Source organism: Pseudophryne corroboree, chromosome 4, assembly GCF_028390025.1.
Source record: "Pseudophryne corroboree isolate aPseCor3 chromosome 4, aPseCor3.hap2, whole genome shotgun sequence".
NCBI lineage: Eukaryota > Metazoa > Chordata > Amphibia > Anura > Myobatrachidae > Pseudophryne > Pseudophryne corroboree.
Genome location: NC_086447.1, coordinates 500,004,998 through 500,032,178, shown reverse-complemented (window position 1 = coordinate 500,032,178; position 27,181 = coordinate 500,004,998). Strand labels below are relative to the sequence as shown.

Genomic DNA, 27,181 nt, shown 5'->3' with positions numbered 1-27,181 from the left:
CTAAAAAAAACACAAATTTCCTCTGAAAAAGCAATGCATTTTGGAATTGGATTGCAACTGTAATTCTCTACGCAAGTTCACCATGAGAACAGCTTGCAGGACCCAAAATGAACCCAATTGGGTTGACCCCTATAAATGCTGGGTTTTGAGGTGAAAATGATGATGAGCTTATTTCATATACAGCCAAAATACATATGCTCCTTCTCTGACTATGGTGGTCATTCCGAGTTGTTCGCTCGCTAGCTGGTTTTAGCAGCATTGCACTCGCGAGGCCGCCGCCCTCTGGGAGTGTATCTTAGCTTAGCAGAATTGCGAACGAAAGAGTAGCAGAATTGCGAACGAAAGAGTAGCAGAATTGCGAATAAACAATTCTTAGCAGTTTCTGAGTAGCTCGAGACTTACTCCTACACTGCGATCAGCTCAGCCCGTTTCGTTCCTGGTTTGACGTCACAAACACGCCCTGCGTTCGGCCAGCCACTCCCCCGTTTCTCCAGACACTCCTGCGTTTTATCCTGGCATGCCTGCGTTTTTCCGCACACTCCCAGAAAACGGTCAGTTTCCGCCCAGAAACACCCACTTCCTGTCAATCACACTCCGAACACTTCAACAATGAAAATTCTTCATTCGGAGGTGAGTAAATATACTAAGTTTTGTGCTAAATTACTTAGCGCATGCGCACTGCGTACCATGCGCATGCGCATTTTTGCCTTAATCGCTCCGTTGCGAAAATCGGCAACGAGCGAACAACTCGGAATGACCCCCATGAGTATTGATTGCCAGGTGTGGCCATTCATATACATAGTCAGAAAAAGATATGTCTAGTTGCAACTTCATATGTACTTACTGTTTTATAATAGAAAACATCACATTAAGCAGAGAGAACAAACAAAATGATGTAACCTCCTAATGGCTATCCAAAGAATAGAAACCAGAGGGCCACTTGCAGTAAACGTAGTACTATAGAAGGGGTGTAGTATGTTATGCCGAACAGCATACCGGTGCCGGAATCCCGACCACCGGCATACCAACAGCTGGGCGAGCGCAAATGAGCCCCTTGCGGCTTGCTGCACTTGCCATGCTATCTATTCTCCCACCAGGGGGGGCGTGGACCCCCAAGAGGGAGAAGAACTGTCGGTATGCCGGCAGTCGGGATTCCGGCGCCGGCAAAGTGAAGACCACCCCTTAAGAAGAATATGAACCTTCACAGCTAGTGAAGGCTTTGGTGAGCATTAGAATTTAAAAAAAAATATCTCATTTTCCATTACCCTAAACTTGTCCTTTAAATGTTCTTGCTTGAGTTCATTTGCCTAAATGTACATGGTCCAGTCCCATCACAGTTATACTGTACACTAATGCATTTCTGAATCTTGTATATGAACTACAGTCTGCTGCAAGTGCTCGCCACCATTTTCGGCCATCTTAGAAAGTAGCAAACTTTATTAAATACTTCTTTTCTCACTGCGTTCACATTGCTGAATAATGTTTGTTATTATTTTTATTTTCATTTTACTCCTTGGCTCTCCATGCCTACAACAGTCCCCCATATGTTTTCTGCGCCACATGCTCATATGGACAGTTTGTGTAGACATATGTCTACACCATAGGAAACTTTCCAACTCAATACTGCCATAATATAGATTGCATATATATTATAAAATACAGGAAAAAAAACAAATATTTCTCTAAAAATATTTTTTTTAAATAACTTATTAATCTTTATGATCTGACGATCTATACAATATACTAAATAAGAAATGTGCAATTTAAATGTTTTTTTAAAATCAGAATGTTTTCGGAACACAATGCTTTTTCCTGCTCTCTTACCAAACCTAGAAGCTTTCATCTCTGTGGCTCGTTTCCAGCCATTATGCTTTCAACAATGCAATGCCAGCTCCACTGTTGAGAGTTGTTTTGAACAAGTATCAAATCCTAAACTGCTGCTTCTAAGCAAGGTATTCCTAATTCCGGCAGAACAGATGCTTGTGCCTTTTAGGCAATTGTAATGCTGGGATTGTTTTAAAGTCAGATTATACCACATGAAAGATGAATTCCCTGAAGTACGTAATCCTGCCAACAGCATTTCAGGTATATTTGGTACTCAATTTACAATGACATAAAAATTGTATTCAGATTACATTTTCAGTCCCCATATTTACAGAAAACTCTCCTAAGCATAGAGATCACTCCGAGTGTTGTGCTCCCCAGCCTGACATAATATAATGTGAGCTTTTAAAGTCTATGTTGTAGTAGAAAAATAAATGCAGTAACATTCCCCAGGTTTTCACATGGTATTCCAAACTGTATCTGAACTTTCTACATATATTTGTTAAATTATTGTCACACTTATGGACGTATTTTATTTTACAAAAATAATGTGACAAAGGGTGTTTTCACATTATTTTTAGTATTACCTGAATGTATGAAAGGGCAGTTTTCATGAAGAACTACTCCAAACCCTTTCATTTTAATTTTGTAGCAAACAGATCATTATAAGTATGGGGAATGCAATCTGGCCCCATTGACTAAAAAAAAAACCTGTAAAAAAATACAACAGTGATCCCTGTGATAATAGGCTCACTGCGGACCCGGTACTCCTGTACAGCTTTCTCTGCCACTAGGCAGGGAAAGCTGTGCGGAGACGCGGCCAGTGTGATCAGTTATGTGTGTCCGATGGACAAACAAGCTGATCACAGTTAAAAAGAAATAAATAAAAATCATATTTGCCTACACAGGGGCCAGTGATCGGTGCTCCTCAGAGCCAGATTAAGGGGGGTTCTCAGGGGGCAAGTATCCCTGGGCCCCCCTACCTAACATGGCCCCCCGTCACCCACAGCCAATCGGATTGAAGCTATCAAAACGCAACATAGAGTTGCGGTCAGTGGGTTTTACTGAAACATTGAAATAAAGAAGTGATTTTATTCAGTCTGTGAGTGCTGCCTGCATAAAGTCCCGTGCATCACACACTTTAAAAAATGTTGTTCCTTTTAAACTGGTCTGTTAAGAAATTGTTGTTATATGAAAACGTAATTGCTTAGTAGCAATGCCTTACCCTATAACTTAAGACCCACTAAAATCTTGATATTTTGGAGAAATATATGTTTGAATTTGTGTAGCTGTCCCGTGCATCACGGAGAATCACCCATAACAGGCTTTGCCCTACTGTGGTGTAATCCATGTAAGGGGCTCTAATATGGCATAATGTGTATAAGGGGTACTACTGTGTGGTGCAGTGGCGTAACTTCATCCCAGTTGCCCGGAGGTAAGATAAATGTTGTGTCACCCTGTCTTTACAAAAAATTATTAATATTTTAACTGACCCCTCCATACCTGCCACAGCATACGACTTTGCCGCAAAAAAGGTGTGTGGTCTCTCAAAGAATATTACCCCCAATGCAAATTACACCACACAGTAGCACAATATTATTCATATTACACCACTTAGTACTGTCTTTTATTCACATTACACTACACAGTAGTACCTCTTATACACATTACGCCACACAGTAGTGCCTTTTACACACATAATGACCACAGTAGTAGTGCCCCTTACACATAAAGCCCACTGTAGCAATGCTGCTTACACACATAATGCTGGATTAAGGCTTGTGGGGCCCCAGGGCAACAAATGTGTGGGGGCCCCACCAATAAAATTTACTTTGCACCCCACCGCTGTCACTATTTTGTCCTTTAGAGGCGCAGGAGAGAGAGTGAGGGGAGTGAGAGACAGAGGGTGTCAGGGAGAAAGAGAGAAATAGGGGGGAGCAAGGGAGCGAGAGAGGGGAGAACGAGATTAGAGAGATGGTATCAAGGAGAAATAGAAAAGAGCGAGATACAAAGAGAAAGCATGTCTGGGAGAGAGAGAGGAGCAAGAAAGATACAGAGAAAGAGAGAGAGGATGTTGGTGCGAGACAGAGGGTGTCAGTAAAAGAGGGAACGAGAGAAAGAGGTGAGAGAAAGAGAGGGTGTCAGCAAAAGAGAGAAGAGGGGAGAGAGAGAGAGGCAGAGAGAGTAGCAATGGAGAGAGTGCTGAAGAAAGAGTGAGTGGAGAGAGAGCGAGTGTCAGGGAGAGGGGGGAGAGGGGAGCAAGAGAGGGAGAGAAACGGTGTCAGGGAGGGGGGAGTGCATGGGAGAGAGACAGAGGATGTCAGGGAAAGAGGGGGAGCAAGGGAGAGGGAGTCAGGGAGAGAGAAGAGCAAGAAATGGTGTCAGAGAGAGAGAGAACAGAGAGACAGAGTGAAGAGCAATAGAGAGAGGGTGATGAAGAAAGAGAGAGGGATGAGAGGGGAGAGAGAGTGAGAGTGTCAGAGAGAGAGAAGGAGAGAAAGGGGAGCAAGAGAGGGAGAGAGACAGGGTGTCAAGTAGAGAGGAAAAGGGAGGGAGAGTGAGCGGGAGAGAGACAGAGGGTGTCAGGGAGAGAAAGGAGGGATCAAGAGGGAAAGGGGTCTCAGAGAGAGAAGGGAGAGAAGGGTGTCAGAGAAGGAAATAGGGGAGAGAGAGGAGCAATAGAGAGAGGGTGATGAAAGAGAGAGGGATGAGAGATAGTTAAGGTGTCAGGGAGAGAGAGGGGGAGAAAAGAGGGGAGCAAGAGAGAGACAGGATGTCAGGTAGAGAGGGAAAAGGATAGGGAGCGAGCGGGAGAGATGCAGAGGGTGTCAGCGAGAGAGATGGGGAGCAAGAGAGAGTGCGCCAGGGAGAGAGACAGTGAGAGGGAGGGGGAGCAAATGTAAAAGAGAGAGAGGGTGTCAAGGAGAGAGAGCGAGTAACAGGGAGAGAAAGAGGGAGTGGGGTGCAAGAGAGAGTGCAGAGGAAGCGAGAGAGGGTGTCAGGTAGGGAGGAAGACAGAGAGGGTGGTCAAGAGAGAGGGAGAGAGTGTGTTGGATAGAAAAGGGAGATAGAGAGGGACAGATAGATGGGTGCAAGAGTAAGAGAGAGAGGGAGGGGAGTGAGCAGGCACTTTGCGGCATTATTCCCCACCCCCTTTACACCCGCGAACCGTGGCACTGCGGGTGCCCTGCTCCGGGTAGGGGTACAGTGGGTCGACAAGGCCAGGGTAATATTTGACACAGTGAGGGTTCCTCCCACCCTATAATCCGGCCCTGTGTGGAGTTTTCACAAATCAGATGACAGCCTCCATGGCGGTGGTGTTATTGACCGCAGCCAGAATGTGCTGCAGCAGTGGCAAGTCACAGCACTATGGGAGAGGGTGGAGGTGGGCAGAGGGCAGCTCGGCATACAGTAGGGAAGACAATCAGTGCTGTTTGTAGCCACACGTGGTGAGTTGGCTGGCGTGAGGGGGGTGCCGGACATTACAGTGTGCGAGTACATACAAGGCACCTCTGTGCACACTATGGGTACAGTGGTGGAGCCAGGTGCCCCCTTAAGGGTTGGAGCCCAGCGGCAACAGACTCAGTTTCCACTGGGAGTTCCGTTCCTGGTGTGGTGTAATGTGACTGATGGACACTACTGTGCGGTGTAATGTGAATTGGTACTATTCTGTGGCCACGCCCCTACTCCATGAAGCCACACCCCTATATTTTTAGCACGCAATGACGGCGCACTGGTTCTATATTTAATGGGGGGTGCCAAAGCTAACGTTCACCCTGGGCACCACAAGGTCTAGGCAGCTGATGTATACGGATGTCCATAGGGGCCCCCTTGTCTTAAGTGCCCCAGGCCATCCGGAGTCTTAATCCTGCTCTGGTCCTCCTATAAGAGCTACAGGTTATTGGGGCTTCAAGCTGCTCCTGTAACCCCTGGTGTAGTAAAGTGATGCTGCAGTCTAGTAGCTCACGTTACAGCATCGGAGGTCACAACAACAGAGAGCCCTGATGACCGGCAGCCCTCCATGAGCTCCGACCACTGATTCCCGGGTGTTGGTAAGTATGATTAAGGATGGGGGGGAGTCGTAGGGATGGGGGGGTGCTGGTGGCAGTGGTAGTGGCTGTGATGACGGGCGGTGGTGCATGTGCAGCACATAACTGGGGTATTTTTCTTGGCTGCGAAGTGGCATCGCAGGGACAGAGCTTTCTTGCAAGCTCTGTCTCTGCATGCAATATTGTATACATCCGTCTGATGGAATCAATCATCGCATTGCGGATTGGGATGATATTATCATAGCAGATGCGCATGGTGGTAAATCGGCCCTTTTGAATTTATATTAAAAAAATAGACAATTCAGTCTCATGGAGAATCCAAAGGTGCATGTATGTTTCATGAAACTCACATACAATTATGAGATCAATTTACAAATACCAATTTGAAACCATACTGGCCCCAGAAAAGTGACAGATGAGATAGCAGGATGATGCAGAAGGCCGTTAGTGGGCAAAAAGAAAGTACTGGAGGTGTGAAAAGGATGATTTTTGCAGTTGTTATTAATGGTGGAAAAATTATAGCAAGTGGGGTTTTTTTTTAGCAAATGAAGGTATTTCTATCATTTTGGAGTACAGAAACATGTCTATACAGTAATTGCTCAGTGTTTTTGTTTTTACAAATTTTTAAAATATGGTAATAAACACTTTTACCTCTAATCTGCAAGTTCTTAAACCCCTCTCCCATCATTAAAACTCCTCCAGGTTCCTGACCCACATCATTTAAACCAATATTGAGAATTCTAGAGACATTTTCCTTAAAACTGACGTGTCTTTATTGTTCAAATTATGCTATTTATCCACCTCCCCAAGATCATGATTATTCATTAAGAGAGGTTGTAACTGGTTCTGTACTGTGTCCTGACATTCTTACCTTATAATAAAGCTTTTCCCTAACATTTCACCTGCTCATGAGGCGCGCACAAAAGAAAATGTGAATTTTATGCAGAAAATCAATGCGTTTGGAATTGGATTGATTGGAAATTTAATTTGTACTGGGAGTACCCTGTAAGAACCCCTTAGTCTTTTGACCCTGAGAAATAATGATAAATGTAATGATGATAATAAAAAATAAATACGTATAAATGTATTAATATAGAATATAAAATAGTACTAAATTAGACAGTCACATGGCATTTATAAAGCTCAAGAGATATTGTGTACCACAGACTTTTACATACTATATACAGTTACAGCATGCTTCCCAACTGTACCAATTTAGAGCAACAGTACAGTATGTTTATTCCGAACACCCGGGACTGCTGCGAGGTACAGTATGCCTCATATAATGCAGTCCTGTGTCTCATACAACTGCCACTGGGGCGCGCAGCGGTGCAATGGTGTTTTCATGGTAGGGAAAGGGTTGGAAATGGCCTTGTGCTCCTGGGGTCAGGACCATATCCACTATTGCCCTTTATCAAGACACGGCCATGACTGTTGGGGGGCACAGCCGGACTAGCAATTTGGAAATTCTAGCAAATGCCAGAAGGACGGATGATCCAATGAGTCTGTTCAGCATATGAAGGCCTGGCTGAGCAGCTTTGCCTCCTAGCGCCCTTCTTACCTAGCATGCTTATATGGGGCATGCCAGGGGGGCTACACCCCGTGACTCACAACATACCCCATGTTGTGTGACCATGTCGTGAGTTATATGGCCACACCCTACATAATCAGCTAAACAATGTATTTTTATGTTAATTTTTTGTCAATTTTTTTCAGAAGATAAAAAATAATAAAACATTTTTTTTTCCAAATTCAATCTTTTCAGTCTGAAAAAGCAAATGCAGTCTTTTATTTTGCATAATTTGTATTTCTGATTGTCTAGCACATTTTTGTGGCACCTTATAAATAATTGTATATTCTCCCCATACTTGCGTGGGTTTCCTCCGGGTTCTCCGGTTTCCTCCCACAATCCAAAAATATACTGGTAGGTTAATTGGCTTCCAACAAAAATTAACCCTAGCGTGAATGTGTCTGTGTGTACATGTGGTAGGGAATATAGATTGTAAGCACCACTGGGGCAGGGACTGATGTGAATAGGCAAATATTCTCTGAAAAACACTGCGGAATATGTGTGCGCTATATAAATAACTGGTAATAAATAAATAATAATAATACAGTCTGACAGTAAGCAGTGAGACTCAACTGATCTACATATGTGAAGCCACAGCACTATGGTGTGCAAACTCCAGGTTACTGCAGACAGGTACATTGCCAGGAGACCACATGGAAGGAGAGAAATAAGGAAAGAGTACAGTATGAGCTAGATTAGTTGGGAGTGAGGAGAGAATAAGGAGAAACAGGAAAAGAAACATGCAGAGAGTTGGATGAAAGAGAGGAGAAGCTTTAAGAATGCAATAGCAGAGGTCATGTTCACATAGTGGAGTGAAGAACCAGAATGAAGTGTGAACATTGCTAAACAATTTTCAGTCTCAGATGATACAGTGAAATGAAAAATGATGTCAAATAGAAAAAAAGTGGGAATTTTTTTGTAGCTGGGAGAGAATGTGATTACAAGCTTGAGTCAGGGGCAATGGGGGATGCAAAAGTATTTAACCCCTGAAAAACTCTACATTTATTATCATGTACTTATATGGTGCCAGCATATTCCATTGTGCTTTATCATTTTGTTTCTAATACAAATAACACACAGATTGTTACAGATGGTATTTTTTATTGTGAATCAGCAAGCTCTTAAACTAAATTTTATAACTCAGAATTCATTATTTGCAGATTTTAAAAATAAGAAATTTAAAAATGCCTCTTTCATAACTCTGTGCTGCAGAACCACTAAGTTTAGATGAAAGATATTGCCCTATCAATTCACCTTTAATTAGCCTCTACCTGAATCATTAAAAAGATCAACTTTTATGGCTAAAAGATCCACATAACATTGGTCATACTGTGAAGCTGAAGGAAATCTGTGAAAATGAAGACCAGACAGCATTCTAAGAAAATTTCAGATAACTTTTATAGACATAAACAAGACACACAAGACACTGCTAAATAAAATCCATGCTTGGAAAACCCACTGACCATTGTTGGATCAATTCCGAAGAAATGAAAGCTACATCACTGTCTAGACAAGGCCATCCCTCTAAAGTCAGCATCAGAGCAAGAAATAGACTTGGGAGTGAAGACACAGGGAGGTCAAGTATCTGTTTAAGGGGCCAATTTATCAACACTTGTGAGAAAGCTCTGTCCATACAAATGCATTATCAGGATATTTTTTGCAAAAAAATGTCTAGAGTTCCTGCTGCACATGTTACTGCTCAGTTACTCCCCCATAGTGACTACTCCTCCCCCTGCGCCAAATCCCCCCACTAGTAATTTTACATACCAGTTCCAGAAACTGGTGCTCAGTGGTCCTGGAGGGCTGCCGGGCATCGGATCCTGTGTGCTGCTGTGACACCTGGTGCTATAAAGTGAGCTGCCATTTTTTAGCATAATTTTACTGCACCGGGGATCACTGCAGCACACAGGAAGACCCGATGACTGGCAGCCCTCGCTGGAGCACCGATCCCCGGCTCCTGGTAAGTATTTTTTATTTTTAAGCTTATTTTTTTTTTACTGTGATCAGCTTGTGTATCTATCGGACACACATAGCTGATCACCGGAGCTGGGTCACTGCACAGCTTTCTCTGCCGGGGGAAAGAGAAAGCTGTGAGGAAGTAGGGATATCCAAGTGATCCTTGTGATTATACCAGCTGAAGCTGGCGTAATTATCACAGGGCTCATTCAGGTTTTTTATCACTTTTTTTTTTTTTTAGTAAATATATGGTAAATGATATCTGATTACTAAACAAATGTGAATTAAAGGGTTTGGAGCAGTGTTTCACGAAAATTGCCCCAATAGCCATTTAATACATTTGAGTGAAACTAAAATAATGTGAAATGGTGTGACAACACCCTTTTTCAAAAAATTTTAGATAAAAAAAGTTAATAAATAGGCCCATAAAGGAGCTAAAGAGTTCAATGGCTGAAACAGGAAAGAAAGTGAACCATATCTGAAAAGCCCTGCATACACTGACCTGTATGGAAGGGTGTCTAGGTGTCTAGGAAGAACCCATTACTGAAGAAAACCACATCAGTGCACTCCCAGAGTTTGACAGAAAACCTCAGCAGGCTTGCCTACCGTCTCGCATTTAGCTGGAGGCTCCCGGTCCTTTCATACCGGGGTGCGGGGCTTCCGTGGGAGAGGTCAGGATGCCGGACATACTGTAGTACACACTGTACCTAGAGAGGCAGCCTGAGGCAGTGGAGGCTAGTGTCACACTAGACCACGTCATCCCACCACCCTAATGAATGCTGTCACAGACAGTCCCTCTGCTGTCTCCTACAACCACAGGGCCGGCCCTGGCTATGCCTGTCTCTGCACAGGTGTGCCGCACAAGCTAGGTGAGGTGCCAGCTAAGCCCAGACACGTATGACGATCGCTGCCCGTTGTGCACCCACACTTGACCGGACACCTCCCCCACTCATTAGCAGGCACGGCAGCACTTAGGGCACTGCTCTCGGAGCCGAGCTGTGCCTGTATTGGCTGTGCAGCAGCACTGTGCAGCCTGTATGGCCACAGCCGCACAGCGTCTACCTTCCTGGCTGCTGGACCCGAGCTGCTCCTCCTCCTCTGAAAACAACACTGTGGCTGTGGGAGCATAAGCCACAGCTGCAGGAGAAATCATTCTCGTACTGTAAGTGTTGTGACCCTATGGGGCACTGTTAATTTAATCATCAAAACACACTAAAATGGGGGTTCTTTTTGTTCACAGTAGAGGGTGACATTGAGGAGGAAAACACAGCTCCCAGCGCACACTGTATTTTGGTTGGACCCATCATTTGAAGGATCACTAGCTATTACAGTTTTTTTTCTTTGCTCCCCTCAAACACTCTCTTTATCCCCCTACATCCCCCATACATCTCTCTCCCTGTCTTGCTCAATCTCCGCCACCTCTCACAATATCTCCCCCACATCTTTCACTCTCCCTCACACATCTTTTCTCTACCATGCTATTTGGACTGCCACCAATTGTTCAAGATCAGAGAGGTCTGTAATTTTCATCATAGGTACATTTCAACGTTGAGAGACAGAATCTGAAAAAAAAAAAACAGGCAATCACCTTGTATGATTTTTAAACAATTTACTTGTATATTCTTGTGGAAAATAAATATTTGGACACCTACCAAGTAGCAAGATTTCTGGCTCTTACAGATCTGTTACTTCTTCTTTAAGAAGCTCTTCTATGCTCCACTAGTTACCTGTATTAATGGTACCTGTTTGAACTGGTTATCTGTATAAAAGACACCTGTCCACACCCTCAAACAGTCAGACTGCTGCCTCTCCACCATGGCCAAGACCAGAGAGCTGTCTAAGTACACCATGGACAAAATTGTAGAGCTGCACAAGGCTGGGATAAGCTACTTCACAATAGGCAAGCAGCTTGGTGAGAAGAGATCAATTGTTGGCGCAATTATAAAAAAATGGAAGAAATACAAGATCACTGGAAATCTTCCTCGACCTGGGGCTCCATGCAAGATCTCACCTCGTGGGGTATCAATGATCTTGAGAACGGTGAGGAATCAACCCAGAACTGCACGGGGGGACCTGGTCAATGACCTCAGGAGAGCTGGGACCACAGTCACAAAGTTTACCATTAGTAGCAAAAAAGTAAAATATAAAGACCCACTAAATAGTCACAGCTGCTGGAAGGGGTTTGTCAGACCCCCAGGGGATTAAGTATAGATAAAGCAAGAGTACCAGCGCTATGAGTCGTTTAGCCAAAATATTGATAAGAAACAGTTGGATCAGTTAATCAGTATCTTTATTTTACTTTTTTTATATAAAATAATATTAAAACAATACTAAAACCATAATAGAGACTGAATAGTCGATAATAGCATATAGATGAAAAATAATGAGGAAAACATTAATTAATCCTGAATGGCTCTGGAGTGGTCAGAATAGTAGATTTTGCTGATAGGAACTATACCATTAATTTAAAAGATCCCGGACTTAAGTGGAAATCCGCTCCTCCTCAAATAGCAGTATAAAGCACAGTCAGCTGGTAATACCCTGAATATACCTCATCCACAGTTCCACGAAAAGATGACTCTTAGTATTCGTCTCTGTAGGTGATTGAAGGGGTTTCCATAAATTGCTGGAAGTACTCAACACAGGAGGTATCTGCGGTTTTTTGTATTCCAATAGGGAAGCAAAAGTCCTTATCCAGATCGGTCTTAAATGGTAAGAAGTGCAAAAGTTCCTCAGCATAGGCCGTAACGCGTTTCCCTGGACTAGGTCGTCCAGCTTCCTCAGAAGTGAATCTCAGAGACAATGAGAGCCATTTTTATACCTCACTAATGGTTAGTTGTGCAACAGCTGTAGCAGCTCTAATTAACTGATCCTTATTCTAAAACAAACATTCGTATACATTCTTAAGAAGGCAGTCCTAAAACACTTATAATGCATATTTTAAAGTGTATTTATTTGGTAACAAACCATAAAGAATATAAAAACATATGCGGGTCATGTGACCAATCTGTCACTCACCAATATGCTGATGAGTGTCAGGTGTGGGGTGAGCCTGCTAGTAGGTCCATTGTGCCCCAGGGTCCGTCGGGACGCCCGCCCATGTAATGGGTGAGCGCACCTGTGTCACGCTCCACCACGCGCCACCACGTCTCGCTGGTCAGAGACCGGAAGATGCCCGTGGAACGCATGGTTGGAGCGCACCCAACGCTCCCTGGGACAGCATCACGTGCCCCAGAGCGGACACGTGATCGGACCATCGTAGCGGTCCGCCCCACCTCCCGTAAGTGTGTTGCCTGGATACAGATAACACACACGGGTTTTGTCTTATGTGTATCAATACAATGTCACATAAGAACAATTATATAGTACACGGAATTTCAATAATCTCATATACATACATGTACATAGGTACTGAAAGGGAAAAGAGAGTAAAGAAGAAAAATTTGATAAGATTTTCGTATCTACATCTGTTATAGACTTTTTGATAGAGAATTTTTTAGGGTGAATATGAAGAATCCTGAGAGGCATATATAGGACACTATACATAAATACACAGGGCAGAAAGGAGAATTTTTCAGGATTCTTCATATTCACCCTAAAAAATTCTCTTTTAAAAAGATCGGTCAACCGCTGACCACAAAGTTCCCACCATTGGTTATAATGGAGCGCATAGGCGCTACATTGTAACACTGCCGTGTGCTGCCTGTCATACAGTACAGGAGCACACAGCCAATCAGGAGGGTGCCACAACGTGGCGCTCCCTGATTGGCTGATGAACCGTCTTAGACATAAGTCAGAGGGGGTTCCTGGCATTCGGGGAAAGGGGTCCCATGTGAAAACATGGGGCCCCTTTCAGTGCGAGGTCGGGTGTCCATTTTTTTATTTTGACAAGTACCTGGATTACAAATGGATTACAAGAAGAGCCTTCTACACTGGATTTTGTGAGTATAATTTTTTCAACAGGTACACCATGGATTCTACATGGAGAAGAGGACCGACCCTCGTGTGAACATAAGGTAAGTATGTGTATATGGAGGTGTGGATGTATGCATTAAAGTTATACTTTCAAGGTGTGTGTCTTATGTTTTTATTGGGGTATTTTTTTTAGTAGTAGTACTACAGGTACCAGCGGGCCCGGTTTTCTTCCGCATGCTGGTACTTGTGGTTCTCCAAGTACCAGCTTGCGGGGGAGGCTTGCTGGGACTTGTAGTACTGCTACTAAAAACAATATTCATTTTTTTACAAAACAGCTATCAGCCTCCCATCCGCAGCCCTTGGATGGGGGGGACAGCCTCGGGCTTCACCCCTGGTCCTTGGGTGGCTGGAGGGGGGGACCCCTTGATTGAAGGGGTCCCCACTCCTCCAGGGTACCCCGGCCAGGGGTGACTAGTTGGTTATGTAATGCCAGGGCCGCCGGGACCTATATAAAAGTGTCCCCCGGCTGTGGCATTATATATCTGGCTAGTGGAGCCCGGTGCTGGTTTCAGAAATACGGGGGACCCCTACGCTTTTTGTCCCCCGTATTTTTGGAACCAGGACCAGGCGCAGAGCCCGGTGCTGGTTGTTTAAATATGGGGGAACCTCTATCATTTTTTCCCCATATTTTTGCAACCAGGATCGGCTCAAAGAGCCCGAGGCTGGTTTGGCTTAGGAGGGGGGACCCCACGCAATTTTTTATTTTTATTTTAACACTGATTTTTTTTTTTTTTACAAGGTGCACAATGAAGCCCAGAACGGATCTCTCTGATCCGGCCGAGATTCATTGTATTAAAGTCAGCAGTGTTTTACAAGTCACTCACGTAAAACACTGCCAAAAAAAAACGAATGACATCGACATCGGTAAAACCGAAAATGCAGAATACGGCAGTTTAGTAAATTAGTCGTACTAAATTCAAAAAGTTGCAAATTTACACTTTCGATATCATTCGTGATTGAACTTTGACCTCAAACGGGAAAATACGATTTTTAGTAAATATACCCCATAGAGAAGATATTGATTATGTAGTGTTACATGAAATCAGGGAGTTTCTGCATGGTAATCCATGATTTTATCTATGGGGAATAGGCTTTTTGATTGAAAAGTCTTTCCTCACTTGGTATAATTATTAACTGACAATTAGCTGTGTGGTAAACCCCATGGCTAATTGAATATGTCCCTTAATGTCTGAGATGGAAGGCAGTCATAATGTTGACATCACAATGTCGACATTGAACATGTTGGCACCTGCAAAATGTTCACAGTGTTGACAATTGAAATGTCAACATTCTGCACAGACCTACAGTAGATACTTAGGATTAGGCTGCAGGAGGGGAGGTTAGGGTTAGGCACTAGGGGTTCCGATGTATAGATAGTGTCTAGATAAACAGTCAATAGGTCGACACCATATGATCGATATGCATTAGGTCGACATGGTCAAAAGGTCGACAGGCAAAAGGCAGTGATGTACTGTGAGGTGAAGCAGAGCCTTTCCTGTCATATACAGTATATTAGAAATATCTTCTTTGTATTATTCTAATCATTTTTATAGTTAAAACTCTGGAGTAAAATGTCTATGGTAGGTGAGAATCTTTGATCAAAACGCACCATATTTCCAGCACTATATACTGCTGCACTTGTGTAATGCCCACATGTACCCATTGGCTCATATATTTGTGTAAATCTGGCTCTGCAACTAGCCAGTGCCTCCTAAGATATTTACCTCACCGCACGTCCCTGGTAAAAGGTAGACAGTGCTTAAGGTCGACAGGTACAAAAGGTCAACATGACTATAGTCGACATAAGTTTTTGGGTATTTTTCCGATAAATGTAACTTTTGGCTTGATTTACCATCCACGTGGACTACAATTGGGAATAGTAACCTGTGCCAAGCAGCAGTAGCAGGACGAGGCATTTTGCCCAAAGTGTGGCGAGCAAAGCGTGCCTGTTATGGTATACTTTTGCAATAATTGTGGTCACTTATGATGAAACATAGAGAATGACACAAAAATTTTTAAAACATGTCAACCTTTTTGTGTCAAAAAAGTTCCATGTAGACCTTTTGACCCTGTCAACTTAATGTATGTTGAGCATATGGGGTCTACCTAATGACTGTCTGTAATTACATGATCTTCTATACCACACCCAGGCACTAGGGGGAGGGTTAGTGTTAAAGATTAGTAATACTCACCACTGGAAGTCGCATAGGATCCCTGAGAAATCATCAGGACATCACCGGCAGAACCTGGAAGACACTGCTGGAGTCACCGGACCAGATGAGTCACCGCTTGACTACCAGCAACATTTTGTCTACATTATAAACATGTTGATAATTCATCAGTTTCGACGTGATGACTGTCGATGTGGTTAGTGTCGACATTATGGCCATGTTGACACTCTCATGTGGACATTATGAATGTCAACATGATGAATACCAACAAAATATACCACTCCCTTCTGTCCAAGTTTGCCGGAGGTGCGGTATGCCGGACGAACTTGGACGTGGACATAGTTTTGCCTTGTAAATGATTGCCCCTTTAAAAAAACCTCCAAGTTCGTCTGGCATCCTGCACCTGCTGCAAACTCGGACGCTATTACATCTGGCCCATAGTGCAGTTCACAAGCTACAGTGGACTCGGAGTAGCTCAACATTCAGTACATTCACCTTCAATGTTATGGAGAACTCATCAGTAAGAAAATATTTATTATTGAGAACATAATTACAGTCACAGAGTATGAATACATTGTGCTGTCAGGAAAATGCACAATGAAGTATGTGCTCTATCGGTATTCTGTTAGACCTTTCATCATACTAGACAAGTTCAATTACTTTATCAAATGACTCCAAGCAAATAAACTTTCACTTTTCTGTTTAAAATCAGTCTGGCTTTAAATTGAAAGAACTGCACTTTTATTACACAAGTAAAAAGAACCCACTGTGAACATATTTTCCTTATTGTTACAGCTCAGAAACATTTCTATGGAAATAAACAATTAGAATGTAAAACATAAAAAGCCCTTTGCAGGCACTTTATTATTTCAAATGTTTCACTTAAAAGGTTTTCGTTGTTTGCTAGGAGAGAGGGTGCAACTTAGTAAGGAATGTCTGCATGATATTTGTGCTATTCTGAATAAAAAAATTACTTCTTTTCAATACTGGCATAGCACATATACAGTAAATAATTTTACCTTACCATGTGAGTCACTTTTGTCTCTGATTGCTGTCTCATGTACTATCTATGATGTGGTTTGAACCAGTTTGTGAAAATGTTACACCCATGTGTTAAAGTGGGCCCACCGGGGTACAGGCATACCTCCCGTATTGGGACAGTCCCGCTATTCGGACACTGTCCCGCTGTCCCTCCCACGGGCAGCAATGTCCTGCGGGCGTGGGGGCAGTTGGGGGAGGCTTTGATCACCCGTTGCTCTGCTCTGCAAAGCAGAGTTTGGTCTCTGAATAAATGCTGTGCGCATGCACATGGCATCTATACAGTGCTGGGAGGGGAGCAGGGGGCTGGCCAGCTGCTCGGGGAGGAGCACTGGGCATGCCCCAAAAATGCAGTGAGATGAGCCTGTGAGTGTGACCATGCACACTTTACTGAGGCCACATCCTTTCACTGGAGACCACACCAACAGTTGAGAGGTATGTACAGGGGAAACCCCCGGTGAGCACCACCTTCCTCTAGGGATTAGGTTCTAAACTGTGCACTTGAATTCTACATTCTGATTCTACATATGTTTCCTTATACTGCACAGGACTATGGTGTATTTTCTACAGTGTATTCCTGTTACTAATTTGGTACATTATCATGCATGCGCTTGCAATATTTACTGTATATATTTATCACATGAGACCTGCCCATGCACTCTCTAATGGCTAGCCAAACCTCAGTGGTAGCTGGCCACACCCATTCTGGAGACTGGCCACACCCCTAAACATGGACCCTTACCATTGCATTCCTCCAGTGGGTCTTTCATGCCCCTGTCCAACACTGGGCGTTACTGCGTTCTGTCAATTGTATTTCCTCCGCCAGTCCACTTTGCCCCGCTATAGGAATTCTTTAAAGGCAGCGGTGATACTCCTACATTAATAGATGGGGGGGGTGGCGCTAGACTGTGACTGACTCCCTTAGCCCGCCTCCTCCAGTCCCCCTCCGATGTTGCTGTTCTGTGCTGGGAATGAATCCATGAAGAGAGGAGCCGGCGGTGTACTGAGAGGAGACAGGACCTGCGCGGACACCAGTGACACATGAGCCAAGTGGGGTGTGGCTGGTATTTATGTGTATAAGCGGCATTAATTCTGTGGGCATATGTATAAGTAGCACTGATTCTTTTTCCATGTCGACCTTGTCCATGTCGACCTTTTGTCCATGTTGACCTACTTCAAGTGTCGACCTAAGGTGTGTCAACCAATTGGTGTCAACCTAAGGTGTGTCAACCTGGAGTCCCATACCCGCTACCGTGGGCATGTGTATAGGCGGCACTCATACTTTGGGCATTGTGTATAAGCGCATTATTATGTTTAGAAGTGGCACTGATACTGTTGACATGTGTATAAGCGGCACTGAAACCGTGGACATTATTATGTGTATAAGCGGCATTAATACTGTGGGCATGTGTATAAGCGGCATTGCTACTGTGGTCATTATTATGTGTATAAGCAGCACTGATATTGTCAGCATTATTATGTGTATAAGAGGCACTGCTACCGTGGGCATTGTGTATAAGGGGCACTACTGTGTAGCATAACGTGAATATGGGGCATTTATGTGTGTTGTAATGCAAGTAAAGGGCACTACTCTGTGATGTGATATGAAATAGGGGCACTACATGCAGTGTAATGACCAGGGCCGTTTCTAGCCAATTTGGCTCCCAGTGCGAGATTTAAAAATGCACCCCCCCCATTCACCTAAGAAAAAAATGCGCCGCCCCCCCCCCCCCCCCCCATAGATATAAAGAAGAAAAGTATGCGCTCGACGAAGGCGCGCGCGCTCCCGGCAAGGGGGTGTGACCTCATTAAAATGGGTGTGGCTATGTTAAGATGGACGTGGCCTCATCTGATCTCATCATCATGGCCACCACAGGATAAAAAAAAAAAATAGTCCTCATTTTACACATTACAGCAGACAGGTGTCCCCATTTTACACAGCACGGTAGGCAAGTGCCCCCATTTTACACATTGCGGCAGGCACGTGCCCCCATTTTACACATTGCGGCAGGAAAGTGTCCCCATTTTACACATTGCGGCAGGCACGTGCCCCCATTTTACACATTGCGGCAGGAAAGTGTCCCCATTTTACACATTGCGGCAGGCACGTGCCCCCATTTTACACATTGCGGCAGGAAAGTGTCCCCATTTTACACATTGCAGCAGGCACGTGCCCCCATTTTACACAGTACGGCAGGCAAGTGTCCCCATTTTACACATTGCGGCAGGAAAGTGTCCCCATTTTACACATTGCGGCAGGCACGTGCCCCCATTTTACAAAGTACGGCAGGCAAGTGTCCCCATTTTACACATTGCGGCAGGCACGTGCCCCCATTTTACACAGTACGGCAGGCAAGTGTCCCCATTTTACATATTGCGGCAGGAAAGTGTCCCCATTTTACACATTACGGCAGGCAAGTGTCCCCATTTTACACATTACGGCAGGCAAGTGTCCCCATTTTACACATTGAGGCAGGCTTGTGCCCCCATTTTACACAGTACGGCAGGCAAGTGTCCCCATTTTACACATTGCGGCAGGCACGTGCCCCCATTTTACACAGCATGGCAGGCAAGTGTCCCCATTTTACACATTCCGGCAGACAGGTGTCCCCATTTTACACAGTATGGCAGGTGGTGGTGGTGGGGGGGAGGGAGAGAGAGAGAGACTGAGAGGGGCTGACTTACATTTGAAGCGGTTCTTCCCGCTCTACAGCCGCCTCTCCCTCATCTGAGCAGCGCTGGCGGCTTGGCTCCCCCTTCTCCCTCCTCCCGAGTGCCCAGCTCGGGGGGCGGGGTTTCACGGAATAACGCGATTGCGTCGTGACGTCACGACGCAAACGCGTCATTCCACGAAACCCCGCCCCCCGAGCTGGGCACTCGGGAGGAGAGGGGAGGGGGTTTGAAAGTACTTAGGAAGTGCAGCGGCGGGCGCCCCGTGCGGTTGCACGGCTCGCCCGCCGCAAGAAACAGCACTGGTAATGGCACAAATTTGTAGTTTGCAGGGGGCTCCGAACACCCTACCATCTTCTCTGGCTCTCCCTAAAGGGAGGGAAGTACGTGGTGGGGGAAATTAGTTCCACCACCTCTCCAGGACCACTTTAAGCCCTGTCTACACCTTACTAGATGTTTGTTTTCTGCACATTACTAAAAAGTGGTGGAAGCACAGAGATCCTTGTATACGTTATAGAGTTACATTTTATTTTCTGTATACTACCATCACACTTAGGGGCAGATTTGCTAAGCCTTGGAGAGTTATAACATGGAAAGAGATAAAAGGATCTATGGGCCTAATTCTGACCTGATCGCTGTTTTGCAAAATCGCACAGCGGCCGATTATCAAGTAACCTCGCATGCATACAGATCATAATGCCCAGGCGTGAGGCCAAGCTGCGAAAAAAAATCCTGCGTCTTTTTTGATTGCTAGGTGAATGTAGACTGATTGACAGGAAGCGGATATTTGGGGGTGGTAACTGCCCATTTTCTGGGAGTATCAGGAAAAATGCAGGCGTTCCCAAGCGTTTTCAGGGAGGATGTGTGATGTCAGCTCGATCAGCCTGATTTCTTTAGCATTGTAGGAGTAAGTCCTGGTCTACACACAGACTGCAGAGACTGGAAAAATCATTAGATGGTGACTGAGTTGCAAACAGATTTGCAGCTGACCGGCGTTTGCAAAACTTTTCGCACGGCGTACACAGACTTGCACGGGGTGGTTTTTTCACTCTGTCTGGGCGGCGACTATCCGATCCCAAACCTCTGCAAATTCTCAGAGGAGCGATCAGGTCTGAATTAGGCCCTATGTACTAAGAGTTGGAGGTAGATAAAAAGTTAAAAATAACCAGTTCCTATCATTTTACAAACACGCAGCCTGTAACATGTTAGTTAGGAGCTAAGTGGCTGGTGCTTTATCTCTCTCCACTTTACCACCCTCTTATACTGCACAACTGCGCAATATATATATCGTTCACTAATGCATTCCCCTGCAGCCCATCGTTTGCCAGGTTGTCCCGCACACAACCTGTGAGAGCGCACGGTAGTGGGTACATTAGACGATATGCCCAATATCTGTACATTAGACGATATGCCCAATGTCTGATCCGCTGGATCGGATGACATATTGCTTAGTGCTACCCAGCTTTTGCCTATCATTCAGTGTGTACAGGATGACCGATGTATCGTTACATCGATTGTCCCGTCGGCCGGGTACACACATTGGCCCTCATTCCGAGTTGATCGCTCGTTGCCGTTTTTCGCAGCGTAGTGATCAGGTGAAAAAACGGCATTTATGCGCATGTGCATGGTACGCAGCGCGCATGCTCTAAGTACTTTCGCACAGAACTTTGTAGTTTTACACAAGCTCGAGCTACGCTTTTCAGTCGCTCGAGTGTTCGTTGTTTGATTGACAGGAAGTGGGCGTTTCTGGGCGGCAACTAAGCGTTTTCAGGGAGTGTGCTAAAAAACGCAGGCATGCCAGGTAAAAACGCAGGAGTGGCTGGAGAAACGGGGGAGTGGCTGGCCGAACGCAGGGCGTGTTTGTGATGTCAAACCAGGAACTAAACAGACTGCAGTCATCGCAAGATAGGAGTAAGTATCGAGCCACTCTGAAACTGCATGAAATTTTTTACGTGCAGAACTGCTAACCTTTCGTTCGCACTTCTGCTAAGCTAAGATACACTCCCAGAGGGCGGCGGCCTAGCGTGTGCACTGCTGCTAAGAGCAGCTAGCGAGTGATCAACTCGGAATGAGGGCCATTGGCCCTCATTCCGAGTCGTTCGCTCGTTCTTTTTTTTCGCATCGCAGTGAAAATCAGCTTAGAGCGCATGCGCAATGTTCGCACTGCGACTGCGCTAAGTAATTCTGCTATGAAGAAAGGATTTTTACTCACGGCTTTTTGTTCGCACCGGCGAACGTAGTGTGATTGACAGGAAATGGGTGTTACTGGGCGGAAACACGGCGTTTTATGGGCGTGTGGCTGAAAACGCTACCGTTTCCGGAAAAAACGCAGGAGTGGCCGGAGAAACGGGGGAGTGTCTGGGCGAACGCTGGGAGTGTTTGTGACGTCAAACCAGGAACGACAAGCACTGAACTGATCGCGCAGGCAGAGTAAGTCTGGAGCTACTCTAAAACTGCTAAGTTTTTTTTGTTCGCAATATTGCGTAAACTTCGTTCGCACTTTTAAGATGCTAAGATACACTCCCAGTAGGCGTAGACTAAGCGTGTGTAACTCTGCTAAATTCGCCTTGCGACCGATCAACTCGGAATGAGGGCCATTGTTTCTTATGTACCCAGCTGTAGTACTGTATTTTTCCCCTTCAGTGAAAGATTTAAAGAAAGACTGCTGTTTACTACATATAATAACCCAGTACAGTATTTCCACATTTCAGGCTCAAAGTAGCCCACAGTGGTACATGGGAAATACCTGAGGGCCCCACTCCTTTTATAGGTTATTTGGAGGAGCAGGACCACGGATGAACCTGAGTATGCTATGTTTCTATGGAAACTACACCAAGGTTTACAGTCCTGCCAATCAAAGTTAGCAAGAACATTAGGTTAATAGATCTTGTTTTCTTTTGTTAAAATAACATTTATAAAGCAGCATATTGCAAACAAGAACATAGGGGTACATTTACTAACATTCGTAATTCCCGAAAATAGGTCAAAGTTCAATCACGAATGACATCGACAGTGTAAAACTGCAACTTTTTGAATTTATTACGATGGATTTACTAAGCTGTCGTATTCGTGTTTTTCTTTTCTTCCGATGTCGATGTCATTCGTTTTTTTTTTACCTAATTTTACGGCAGTGATTAGCAAAACACTGCCTTTTTTTTTTTACAATCAATCTCGGCCGGATCTGTGTGATCCGTGCTGGGGTTCTTTTTTTTTTTTTTTTTTAATTAAACAATGTAAAATCCCCAAAAAAATTGCGTGGGGTCCCCCCTCCTAAGCATAACCAGCCTCGGGCTCTTTGAGCCGATCCTGGTTGCAGAAATATGGGGAAAAAAATGACAGGGGTTCCCCCATATTTAAGCAACCAGCATCGGGCTCTGCGCCTGGTCCTGGTCCCAAAAATACGGGGGACAAAAAGAGTAGGGGTCCCCCGTATTTTTAAAACCAGCACCGGGCTCCACTAGCTGGACAGATAATGCCACAGCCGGGGGTCACTTTTATATAGTGCCCTGCGGCCGTGGCATCAAAAATCCAACTAGTCACCCCTGGCCGGGGTACCCTGGGGGAGTGGGGACCCCTTCAATCAAGGGGTCCCCCCCCCCCAGCCACCCAAGGGCCAGGGGTGAAGCCCGAGGCTGTCCCCCCCCCATCCAATGGGCTGCGGATGGGAGGGCTGATAGCCTTTGTTGTAAAATAAAAGATATTGTTTTTAGTAGCAGTACTACAAGTCCCAGCAAGCCTCCCCCGCATGCTGGTACTTGGAGAACCACAAGTACCAGCATGCGGCGGAAAAACGGGCCCGCTGGTACCTGTAGTACTACCACTAAAAAAATACCCAAAAAAACACAAGACACACACACCGTGAAAGTATAATTTTATTACATACATACACACATACATACATACTTACCTTATGTTCTCACGCAGGTCGGTCCTCTTCTCCAGTAGAATCCAAGGGGTACCTGTTGAAAAAATTATACTCACGAGATCCAGGGGTCCAGGCTCCTCGGGAAATCCAGGGATAATCCACGTACTTGAATAAAACAAAAAAACGGTTGCCCGACCACGAACTGAAAGGTGACCCATGTTTGCACATGGGTCACCTTCCCACGAATGCCAGAAACCCACTTTGCCTTCTGGCTAAGTGGGTTTCTTCAGCCAATCAGGGAGTGCCACGTTGTAGCACTCTCCTGATCAGCTGTGTGCTCCTGTCTTCACTGACAGGCGGCACACGGCAGTGTTACAATGTAGCGCCTATGCGCTACATTGTAACCAATGATGGGAACTTTCTGCCCTGCGGTTGACCTAAAGTGACGTCACCGCTGAGCAGAAAGTTCCCATCATTGGTTACAATGTAGCGCATAGGCGCTACATTGTAACACTGCCGCGTGCTGCCTGTCAGTGAGGACAGGACCACACAGCTGATCAGGAGGGTGCCACAACGTGGCACTCCCTGATTGGCTGAAGAAACCCACTTAGCCAGAAGGCAAAGTGGGTTTCTGGCATTCGTGGGAAGGTGACCCATGTGCAAACATGGGTCACCTTTCAGTTCGTGGTCGGGCAACCGTTTTTTTGTTTTATTCAAGTACGTGGATTATCCCTGGATTTGCCGAGGAGCCTGGACCACTGGATCTGGTGAGTAGAATTTATTCAACAGGTACCCCTTGGATTCTACTGGAGAAGAGGACCGACCTGCGTGGGAACATAAGGTAAGTATGTATGTATGTGTGTATGTATGTAATAAAATTATACTTTCACGGTGTGTGTGTCTTGTGTTTTTTTGGGTATTTTTTTAGTGGTAGTACTACAGGTACCAGCGGGCCCGTTTTTCCGCCGCATGCTGGTACTTGTGGTTCTCCAAGTACCAGCATGCGGGGGAGGCTTGCTGGGACTTGTAGTACTGCTACTAAAAACAATATCTTTTATTTTACAACAAAGGCTATCAGCCCTCCCATCCGCAGCCCATTGGATGGGGGGGGACAGCCTCGGGCTTCACCCCTGGCCCTTGGGTGGCTGGGGGGGGGGGACCCCTTGATTGAAGGGGTTCCCACTCCCCCAGGGTACCCCGGCCAGGGGTGACTAGTTGGATTTTTGATGCCACGGCCGCAGGGCACTATATAAAAGTGACCCCCGGCTGTGGCATTATCTGTCCAGCTAGTGGAGCCCGGTGCTGGTTTTAAAAATACGGGGGACCCCTACTCTTTTTGTCCCCCGTATTTTTGGGACCAGGACCAGGCGCAGAGCCCGATGCTGGTTGCTTAAATATGGGGGAACCCCTGTCATTTTTTTCACCATATTTCTGCAACCAGGATCGGCTCAAAGAGCCCGAGGCTGGTTATGCTTAGGAGGGGGGACCCTACGCAATTTTTTTTGTAAAAATAAGCACTTTCCCACCCCTTCCCACTGATATACATGCACGGATCTCATGGATCCGTGCATGCCTATCCAAACACGAATAAAAAAAAAAGTTCTGTTTTTTTTTAGCACTTTTTTACGAGTTGTAATTTTTCACGGCAGTGTTTGTTCTTTTTTTGCTTTGCACTTCTTAGTAAATGACCGAGATTCATACTTAAACAGCCGCGTTTTGACCGATGGTGTATTCATTCGTAATTTTTTACCTGAACTAGCAAAAAATTACGAATGCCCTCATCACTGCCGTGATTAGTGTTTAGTAAATGACCGAGATTAACCGAGATGACACTTTGAAGAAAAAACGGCATCTCGGTCAAAATCGGGAGCTTAGTAAATATACCCCATAGTTCTTCAAATATCTAAAATATGGGTGGCACTTGATATACCGGCTGTCGGGATCCCTGCGCTCACTATACCAGCACCGAAATCCCAACCGCCGGTATACCGACAACTATTCTCCCTATTGGGGTGTCCACGACACCCCTGGAGTGAGAATAAATAGCATGGCACGCATAGCGCGCCACCGTGCCCGCAGCGTGTCGAGCGCAGCTAGCACACAAGGGGCTCTTTTGCGCTCGCCCCACTGCTGGCATTCTGGCGATTGGGATACCGGCGCCAGGATCTCAAGTGCTGGGGAAGCATACTACACCCCTAAAATATATCCAACACTTATGTCATCTCAGCGGTAAGAACTTAGATAATAGCTTTCTCTTTTTTTCATTTATGTTTAGATAATGGCTGGTGAGTAAGTCCCCTATAACATGTGCAGTACATTTATGTGGTACATGATCACGCTGGGATGCAGTAATAATGTCGGCTGTCAGGATCCCGGCGCTCAGGAGCCTGATACCAAAATCCCGACAGCCAACATGTTACCAGTGGTTGGAATGCCGACACGCTCCCGTAATTCTGACTCGGTTGATGGGTCCACGCCACCAACCGATTGGGAACAGAACCAGTGGAGAGCGTAGTACGCCACTGGGCCCGAAGTGTGGCGAGTGCAGTGAGCCCGTGAGGGGATTCGCTGCCGGTATACCGGCAGTTAGGTTTCCGCTGTCGGTGTACTGACAGCCGGCATCCCGTCAGCAGGTATATCATCCCCATTCCGATCATCCTAATGTGCTATATTATTATACATATGTTACATTATTTACAAAAAGTAAACTTTTATCCTGTGCTAAAATTGAAAATTGTCCTGAAAGTTGATTTACTTTCAACTAAATAGCTGCTCCCAGTGCCGTAACTAGACATTTTGGTGCCCTGTGCACTCCATATGCAAAATAGGGACATTGTGCACCAGAGGCGCACTTCAAAAATATAGGGGCATGCCTTCATGGGGAAAGAGCGTGGCCACAGAATAGTACCAATTTACATTACACCGTGCAGTAGTGTCCTGTAAGTCACATTACACCACACAGTAGCATCTGTTATTCACATCACACCACACCACACACACATTACACCCTTATACAAATTGCGCTACACAGTAGAGCACCTTATACACGTTATGCCAGGCAGAACTCCTTATAGAAATTATGCCAGGCAGAGCCACTCCACTTCATTCCCCGTCCTTCTCCTCATGCATCCCTGACTTTGAGTGTATGCTGCCACTTGTTGTTCTCCATCTATAAAGTCACCCTACTCTTCCCTAATCTATATTGCATTGTTATGAGTGAGTGGTTGTTTTGTTGCTTAGGGACGTTGGAGCTTCACAAATGGGATTTGGGGAGGTATGTTGCTGCTGTGAGCCCCCTACAGGTATTAGTAAGGTGAAAAAGGAGAAGGGGGTGTAAATGTGAGTGGCTGGAGACAGGTACTGTATTAGTGAAGGGGCATGGGAGAAGGGGGTGAATTTTACCTATGGGCTGCTGCCCCCCTGGTAAAATCCACCACCGTGCTCAGTGTCAGTGAGCCAGGTGCATGCCCAGAAAACAGGGTTGTCACACCCCTATTTTCTGGAATGTTTCCCATCACTGCCCACAAATGCCAATTTCAATTATGCTATGATTTGCGGGGGAACTGCGAACGATGTCGCTGCTGTATGGAGGAACATGTTCTACTTCTACAATGCATTTGCAGTGCTCTAACCATTGGCCATCTGCGTAAACATGGAAACAGCTTCCTCCTCAAAATCAGCCACTCTGTTACAAGTCATAGATGTAAAAAAAAATGCACATTTAGTGCATGCACAATATTAAAACTCTTAATTTGAGACAAAGAATATTGCAAAGCTTTTTTCATACTAACTCTGAAAGCCTTCTCAGCCATGTGAGACCCATAAACTGTTCCTAAAGCTTCACAGTTTAAAATGTGCATAAACTCTTTGAAAAACAAAATGGAAATTAGTGGAGCATTCATAAAAAAGAAAGAATGAAATGCTTTAGAAGTGATTATCAAATAGCATTTATTCATCCTATATAATAAAAGACTAATCTGTGTGCCGGCTGCCACTAGAGGCCGCCACATGGTCCAAGTATATCCCCTGTAATACTGCAGGGAGATGTTACAGGCTCTTACCG

The 27,181-nt window shown here is 45.2% G+C and overlaps 1 protein-coding gene across 2 annotated transcripts in view; it reads left to right on the top strand.

Moving 5' to 3' along the window:
* Window positions 1-27,181, top strand: part of HS3ST5 (heparan sulfate-glucosamine 3-sulfotransferase 5) — a 447,091-nt gene that overhangs the window by 140,154 nt on the left and 279,756 nt on the right. The gene's annotated exons all lie outside the window — the stretch shown is intronic.